This window comes from Apium graveolens, chromosome 5, assembly GCF_009905375.1.
Source record: "Apium graveolens cultivar Ventura chromosome 5, ASM990537v1, whole genome shotgun sequence".
Taxonomy (NCBI): Eukaryota; Viridiplantae; Streptophyta; class Magnoliopsida; order Apiales; family Apiaceae; genus Apium; species Apium graveolens.
Window position 1 is genome coordinate 150,944,809 of NC_133651.1, and position 9,353 is coordinate 150,954,161.

The 9,353-nt window shown below is 40.3% G+C and overlaps 1 non-coding gene across 1 annotated transcript; it reads right to left on the minus strand.

Annotated features, from left to right (window-relative positions):
* Positions 1–2,598: 2,598 nt before the first annotated feature.
* LOC141662826 (small nucleolar RNA R71) lies at positions 2,599–2,704 on the minus strand. The gene has a single exon (XR_012550925.1). It is a non-coding gene; the product is annotated as a small nucleolar RNA R71 (small nucleolar RNA).
* Between the last annotated feature and the right edge of the window lie 6,649 nt (positions 2,705–9,353).

Below are 9,353 nucleotides of genomic sequence, written 5' to 3' on the forward strand. Positions count from 1 at the left end.
GGACAAGTAAACCAGTAAACTCTGACAATGAGAATTCAACTCAAAAAAAAAAGCACACCCGAATTTGAAGACACAAACTCAGGGGGAGAAGGAGATAATAGTTCTGCAAGTCATGCCAACAATGAAGAAAAAAAGGACAATTCTAGTCAACAAAACTATCACACTATAAAATGGAATAGAAGTCATACAAGAGATACTATAATTGGTGATCCTAATGCTGAAGTGAGGATTAGAAGTGCTATAGCGAATGAATGCTTGCATGCATTCCTTCTTGTCTGAAATTGAGCCTAAAAAGACTGAAGAAGCTCTACTTGACGCTGGTTGGACAACTGCTATACAAGAAGAGCTAATTCAATTTGAAAGAAATAAATTTTAGAAATTGGTTCCTGCAACGAGAAACAGAAGCATCATTGGAACAAAATGGGTGTACAAGAACAAAATGGATGAAAATGGTATTGTGACAAGAAATAAAACAATATTGGTTTCCAAAGGCTACTCACAAGAAGAAGAAATCGATTATAATGAAACTTTTGATCAAGTTGCAAGGCTTGAAGCAATAAGAATTTCCTTTTATTTGCTACACATCCCAATTTCAAGGTGTATCAAATGGATGTGAAAGGCGCATTCCTTAATGGTGAATTAGAAGAAGAAGTCTATGTGCAAAGATCCTGACTTTCCAAATTTTGTTTATAAACTTTTAAAGGCTCTCTATGGATTGAACCAAGCACCAAGAGCATGGTGTTGAGTGGCATTTATGACACTTTATAATGCTCCATTAAGCTTTGAATTGGTGTTTTTGTACTCAAGTTATTGGTGTTTAAATGTGTTTTCTGGTATTTTTGTATTTCAGGCATTAATCCGGAATTCAAGTGAATTAGCATTGATTTGATGCTAATATGGTGTTAGGATGGTGTCCAAGGAATAAAAGCTTGTGAAGATCAACTCATTCTAGCAAAAAAAAGACAAAATAAGATTTTCTAGAAGACCGGCGCGCCCGCGCTGTCATAGCGAGCGCCCGCGCCCGAGGAACAGAAACACAGCGCGCCCGCGCTGGTCAAGCGTGAGGCTGCGCCATGTCAGGAATTAAAATCCTGATTCTTGTTGACTTTTGATTGGATGGACTTCTACTATGCATGGGCTACTATACATACATAAATAAAGGTCGTTTTTTCAGAGAAGACGTATCAGAGCTAAGGGGTAGGCGTAAGAAGACCGTAAAGTACAATCCGACGAAGGCGAAGAAGATCTAGTTTTATACTTATGATTCTTTGTTCTAAGTTGTAACTTTGGATGCTAGTTTTCTTATTCGTGAACCTTTACTTTTGTTTCGTATTTTGGTTTATTATTTATTCAGTATAAAGACTGCATTTATTATACCAGGCATTTATTATGGGCTAATCGTTATCATGGGGTTCTAACGGATTTATTTATGGATTTCTTTAGTTAATTTGTTTCGCTGCCTTAGTATGTGGTGATTGTATGATAACCTAGTATTGTTTGTGCTTATTTGCCTTATGAGCATCTCCAACTTATAAGATAGCGTGTTAATCTTTAATGAAGCGAAAGTGAATTTAAGGATTTAAAACTTGCCATGCTAGTATAGGTTCATGTGTTATTGTTATGCATGATCCGTAGGTAATTTTAATCATCTTACTTGCCCTATGTAATCACGATAGATAACTTGTGCATTAAACTATTATGTTATCAAATTCTATAGACATATAGGGTCTTAATATAATTGGTATTTATTCAACTTCTATCTCTTTTGTGGATGTCTGGTAGTGTGATATTCGTACAACGAAAGTTGGCGTTTATCAGTTTTGTGTTATCTGATTAGTGTCATCACCATTAAATGCTAAAGTTAAGAAAGAAAAGTCTATTGAATGAAGTATTTAATGAAGTTAGAATCCCATATTTAGCGACTAACAAGTTTTTGGCGCCGCTGCCGGGGACTCGGTGTTAACTTTTAATTTATGTGTTTCTCATCAGTGATTGTTAAAGTTCATTGACTCGGACATTGTTACTTACCTACTCTTTTCCTTATCGTGTTTCAGGTACTGTAGCGAGCGTGTATGCATACGCGTTCGCGGGCTCGTAAGAGAACTCTGGATCAAGCTGAGGAGGAAGCTATAGTGATTCGAAGGGAAGTTTTTGAGGATGAAGAGAAGTAGAAGAAGAAGAGAAAGTCGAGGAACCAGATTTAGTAGTGATGGGAGATCAACCAGAAGATCCTAAGGCTTTGATGGACTATTCTAAGCCTAAGATCAATGATTTTCAGTCGAGCATCATCAGACCAGCCATCTCGGCTAACACTTTTGAGATAAATTCGAGCACGATTCAGATGATACAAAACTCAGTTCAGTTTGGGGATTCTCCTACAGAAGACCCCAACATGCACATCAGGGTTTCATCGAGATCTGTGACACTTTCAAGTTCAATGGGGTGACTAAAGATGCTATCAAGTTGTGACTCTTCCCATCCTCTCTGAGGGATAAAGTAAAGTGCTGGTTACATTCTTTACCACCAGGGTCTATCACCAAATGGGAGGATCTTGCTCAAAAGTTTCTCACTAAATTCTTTCCTATGGAGAAGAGTGTTGCAATCAGGAATGCTCTTACTCAGTTTGCACAGCAAACTCGAGAAACTCTGTGTGAGGCTTGGGATTGATAAAATGAGATGCGAAGGAAGTGCCCGACCATGGCATGCCTGATTGGATGATTATAAACTGTTTCTACAATGGTTTGGGCGCACAGCCTAGACCTATGCTCGATACAGCATCTGGTGGGGCGTTATAGGCCAAAATCTATATAATGAAGCTTATGAGTTGATTGAGCTCATGGCAGCTAATGAATACCATAATCCTATCCAAAGAATGTTACAAGGCAAGGTAGTAGGAATTCTGGAAATAGATACAGCTACTGCTATAGCTGCTCAACTTCAGGCTTTGACGATGAAAGTGGACTCTTTGGATAATTATGGAGTTAATTAAATCACTAATATTTGTGAACTTTGTGCGGGGGAACATGAAACTGAGCAGTGTGTTATTTCTAGTGAATCAGCACAATTTGTGAGCAACTTTCAGAGATCACAGCAGCAAGCTCCAGCCACTTATCATCCCAATAACCGCAATCATCCTAACTTCAGCTGGAGCAATAATCAAAATGCGGTGCAATAACCTTATCAGCCATACACAGTAAATCAGTATAACCCTCCTGGTTTTCAATAACCGCAATATGCCCCTAGGCAACAACTTCAACTTCAGCAGTTACTGTAAGCTAATGAAAAATCTGAATTGGAGGAGTTGAGGCTTATGTGCAAGAGTCAAGATGTTTTTATCAAGACCTTAGAGAATCAAATTGGGCAGATTACTAATGCATTACTGAATCGTCAACCTGGCACGCTTCCAAGCGACACTGAAGTGCCAAGCAAGAAGGAAGCTAAGAAGCATGTTAAGGCAATTACATTGACGTCTGGTAAGGTTGCAAATCCTAAAAAAGCTAAGACTCCAGAATCTGAAGTTGAGTTTGTAGAAGAAGAAGTGCAAAAGGAAGCAGAAGTGGAACCAATGAAGACTACTGTCGAGCACACTCCTCCTGAGGGTAATACAGGGGAGAAACAGATCTATCATCCACCTTCTTTTCCTAAGAGGTTGCAGAAGAAAAAGCTGGATAAGCAGTTTGAGAAGTTTCTGGAGGTGTTCAAGAAACTTCACATCAACATACCTTTCGCTAAAGCTCTTGAACAAATGCCTAGTTATGCGAAGTTACTAAAAGGTATTCTCTCTCGGAAGGTGAATCTTGATGACTTAGAGACCGTTGCTCTCACGGAGGAATGCAGTGCTGTGCTACAATAGAAGTTACCTCCGAAGCTTAAAAATCCTGGAAGCTTCACTATTCCATGCACTATTGGAAAGGTGTCATTTGACAAATACTTATGTGACTTGGGAGATAGCATCAATCTGATGCCTTTGTCAATCTTCAAGAAGTTGAACTTACCGGATCCAAAGCCTACTTATATGACTTTGTAGTTGGCCGATCATTCTATTACTTATCCAAGAGGCATTGTTGAGAATGTTTTGGTCAAGGTGGATAAACTCATCTTTCCTGCTGATTTTGTAATTCTTGATTTTGAGGAGGATAAGAATATTCCCATAATCGTGGGAAGACCTTTCTTGGTGACTGGCCGAACCTTGATTGTTGTGCAGAAAGGTGAGCTCACTATGCGAGTGTTGGATCAGGATGTAACTTTTAATATATTCAATGCGATGAAGTTCCATACGGAAAATGAGTAGTTCTTAAAGGTGGAGTTGGTTGATTCCATGGTTACTTCAGAACTTGATCAATTGCTAAGGTTTGATGCCTTAGAAATGGCCTTGTTGAGGAATTCTGATAGTGTAGATGATGAAGGGGATGAGCAGTTACAATTTCTGAATGCTTCTCCCTGGAAGAGGAAGATGGATATGCCTTTTGAATCTCTTGGAATGGAGGAGCTGAATAAATCTCCTAAGCGCCTTAAGCCATCTATTGAGGAAGCTCCTACACTTGAGCTATGCTTTTTTAGGTGATGCATCTACTTTACCTGTTATTATCGCATCTGACCTTTCAGGTAGTGATGAGGAAAAACTCTTGAGAATTCTAAGAGGATTCAAATTGGCATTTGGATGGACGATAGTAGATATCAAGGTAATCAACCCTTCTTATTGTATGCATAAAATTCTGCTAGAGGAAGGTAGCAAGCCTATTGTTGAGCAACAAAGAAGGCTAAATCCTATCATGAAGGAAGTCGTGAAGAAGGAAATTCTTAAATGGTTGGATGCAGGGATTATCTATCCCATTTCTGAAAGTTCTTGGGTGAGTCAAGTTCAGTGTGTACCAAAGAAAGGAGGTATCACAGTCATTGCTAATGAGAAGAATGAGCTCATTCTTACTCGAACAGTCATGGGGTGGAGAGTTTGCATGGATTACAGGAAGCTGAACAAGGCCACGAGAAAAGATCACTTCCCTTTGCCATTTATTGATCAGATGCTTAACAAATTGGAAGGGCATGAGTACTACTGTCTTCTGGATGGCTATTCGGGCTATAATCAAATTTGCATTGCTCCAGGAGATCAGGAGAAGACTACTTTCACTTGTCTATTTGGTACTTTCACCTTTACAAGAGTTTCTTTTGGTTAATGTGGAGCACCAACAACATTTCAGAGATGCATGATGGCTATCTTCTCTGACATGATTGGTTGGAATATGGAGGTGTTCATGGATGATTTCTCTGTGTTTAGCGATTCATTTGATGAGTGCTTGCAGAATCTAGGCGACATTCTCAAGAGGTGTGTTGAGACCAATCTGGTTCTCAATTTAGAGAAATATCATTTTATGGTGCGACAAGGCATTATTCTTGGGCACAAGGTCTCTCGTAAAGGTCTTGAGGTGGACAAAGCCAAAGTGGGGGTCATCAAAAATCTTCCCCTACCAATTTTTGTTAAGGGAGTTCGCAGTTTTCTTGGTCATGCGGGCTTCTATAGGCGGTTCATCAAGGACTTCTCAAAAATTTCTAAACCTTTGTGTAATCTTCTAGAGATAGATGTTCAATTCAAGTTCGATGATGAGTGCCTAGCTTCTTTTGAGTTCTTGAAGAAGAGTTTAATCATGGCACCTGTCATAACAGCACCTGATTGGTCTGAAATGTTTGAAATGATGTGCGATGCAAATGACTATGCAGTTAGAGTAGTTCTTATGCAGAGAAAGAACAACATATTTCATATGGTCTACTATGCTAGTAAGACCCTAAATGGTGCTCAACTGAATTATACTACTACAGAGAAAGAACTTTTGGCTATTGTCTACGGTTTTGAGAAGTTTCGATCTTATCTGCTTGGGACGAAGGTGACAGTTTTCACTGATCACGGAGCAATTCGATATCTCGTCTCGAAGAAGGACTCGAAGCCTAGATTGATTAGATGGGTTCTTTTGCTTCAGGAATCTAAGTTAGAGATCAAGGACATAAAAGGTACTAAGAATCAATTCGTTGGTCATCTCTCTCGTTTAGAGGATCCAAGTGCAACTTCACTTGATAAGACATTAATAAATGAGTCTTTTTCCGATGAGAAGCTGTTTGGAGTGCAAGAGGAAGAACTGTGGTTTACAGACATTGTAGACTACCTTTTGAGTAATATCATGCCTCCTGACTTATCGTACGCTCAAAGGAAAAAGTTTCTTCATGAGGTGAAGTGGTACATGTGGGATGAGCTATATCTTTTTAGGCAAGGAGCTGACCAAATCATCAGGAGATGTATTCTGTACAGTGAAACGGGGGGAGGGATCTTGTGAGACTGTCATTCAACTGTTTATGGAGGCCACTACGGTGGAGAGAAGACATCATCTCGTGTCCTTCAAGCGGGATTCTTCTGTCCTACATTGTTTAAGGATGCGCATCACTTTATTTTGAAGTGTGATCGATGTTAACGTGTGGGTAATATGTCCAAAAGGGATGAGATGCCTCTTAATGTGCTTCTCGAGGTTGAAGTCTTCGATGTGTGGGGAATAGACTTCATGGGGCCATTTGTCTTATCTTGCAATAATCAGTAGATCTTGTTAGCGGTCGATTATGTGTCAAAATGGGTTAAAGTCAAGGCTCTGCCAACAAATGATGCGAAGGTGGTGCTTAATTTTCTTCATAAGCAGATGTTCACAAGATTTGGGACTCCGAGAGTCATAATCAGTGATGAGGGGTCATATTTTTCCAATCGCAAGTTCACTACTATGATGCAAAGGTATAATGTGAATCATCACATTGCTATGGCTTATCATCTTCAGACAAATGGTCAAGCTGAGGTATCTAACAGAGAGATCAAGCGCATTTTAGAGAAGGTTGTGTGTCCTTTGAGAAAAGATTGGTCTTTGAAGCTTGATGAAGTTGTTTGGGCGTATAGAACAGCAGACAAGACGCCATTGGAAATGTCGGCCTTTTAGTTGGTTTATGGTAAGGGGTGTCATTTGTCGGTGGAGCTCGAGCATAAAGCGTATTGGGCTTTGAAGAAGTTGAATCTTGATTTGGATGCGGATGGAAAGAAGAGGATGCTTCAATTGAATGAACTCGATGAGTTTCGACTTCAAGCATATGATAACAACAAAATGTAAAAAGAGAAAGTCAAGAGGTGGCATGATAGGGGTCTAGTGCTCAAATCATTTGTGTCGGGACAACAAGTTCTATTGTTTAACTCTTGTCTCCGTCTTTTCCCTGGAAAATTAAAGTCGAGATGGTCAGGGCCTTTCATAATCAAAACTTTGTTTTCGCAAGGAGCTGTGGAGATTTTTGAGAATGATCCAGGCCAAGTATTTAAGGTAAATGGTCAAAGGTTGAAGCATTACTATGGTGACACGGCAAACCGCGAGGTGGTTAGTATCATTTTATTGTCCGTTTGATCTCGCATTACTACGTCAAGCTAACGACGTAAAGCAAGCGCTTATTGGGAGGCAACCCAAGTTTGTTGTACATTAGTAGATAGAGGAAGAAGAAAGAAAGGAGGAAAATACAAAAAAATTAAAAAAATAAAAATTTTTGGGGCCAACTACAGTAGTACGGCGCGCCCGCGTTGAGGTATCGCGCGGTCACGTTGCCCCCTGAATCCGAAAAAAAATAAAAGCAGGGAAAAAGAGAAAATCGGGGACTTATTCCAAAAATCAATTTCTACCTGAATTTTACTCTTCCATATCCCAAATTTCTCTCTCCAAATCAAACCCATTATTCCCACTATTCCCATAATCAATTCCCACTTATATTCCATATCTAATTCTCTTCCAACCTCCTATATATATAGACACTTATACACAAACTTCTCCATCACTTCTCAAATTCTCAAACACAGTTCTCTCTCAAATACTTATTTTTTATTCTCTCTTATTTGATCCCAATGGCACCCAAAAGACAGCAAACTCAAGTAAGCAGCAGCACCACTGATTCTTCGAGTGCAAGTGGTGTAAGGCCAAGGTTTTCAACTCCCAAGGCTGAAGCGGAGTATATGAGGCTTCTCTCGAAGCCTATAGCCAAGGAGCGTGGTTTTGTGCCATCAGGGAAAGATGGTAAGTTGTTGGAGATGATCTTGGAGATGGGCTGGGTTACTTTTTGTGAGGCACCCGCTGTTGTGCCCATGAGTGTGGTTCGTGAGTTTTATGCTAATACGAAGGCAGAGAAGAATGGTTTCACTGTGGTTAGGGGGATGACTGTGGAGTACAGTGCAGAAGCGATAAGGAGGGTGATTGATCAGCTTGCGAGAAAGCCCGGGCAAGATATTTGGAACGAGAAGACTCTGGAGGAGTTTGATTTGGATTTGATAGTTGCTACTCTGTGTGTTCCTGAGACTCACTGGAAGTTCAAGAGGGGTTCCCTGCTTCGTGCATGAACAGGTTTGCACATGCATGGTATTCTTTTATTTGTGCTAACATTATGCCATCTTCTCACATACATGATGTTACTGTGGAGCGTGCACGGTTGTTGTGGGGTATTCTGCAGGGGGCTATGTGGACCTTGGTATGGTTATTCGCCAAGGGATTCTGAGATTTTTGTGAGGGAGAACTACGGGTTCTATACCCTATGCATCCATTGTGATGAAGCTCTGTGTGGCAGTCGGTGTTCATTGGCCAGCACACGAGCAGCTCCAGATTCTAAGTGCTCAGATTGACAGCACCATTTTGTTGATAATGCAAGAGTGGGATGGAGGTAAGCCTGATTTAAAGGGACTTGGATATTGTTTTGACCATCCACCTAGTGGGAGGCCAGCGCTGGGGCAGCTTAGATGAGCTTAACAGCTTGGAGATCTTAGTTGGGTGAAGAGGCTGGTCCATTGCAGCAGGAGCAGGAGGAAGTAAGAGCAGATGTTGGAGTTGGTATGAGCATGGTGTTGTATAGGCGTCTAGAGAGGAGGATGGATGCGATGCATAACAGCCATATTCAGTTTACACGTGATCTCACCCAGGTATTAGGGACTGCTTTCAGAGCCACAGGTGTTGACATTCAGTGGCCAATATTTGGTGAGGACTCCATGTATCCACCTCCATACACGCCCGACACTCCACCCGTTAGAGGTGAGGATCCTGATTCGGATTAGGTATGCCTGATTCCTTGCTATTACCTTCACTAAGGACAATGAAAATTTCAAGTTTAGGGGTAGTAGTTGAAGGAATATGTTTTGTGTGAGTCGCATATAGTTGCATATTCATGATAGGTTAGTTCATATAGTTGCATGTTTTTCATGTAGTAGTTTTTTTTTGTTTTTTTTGTAGTTTTTTATAATAGTTTGTTCATATAGTTGCATGCATTTGCTTAATAACATGATCCCGTAGATGATTTGTCCCATTGAT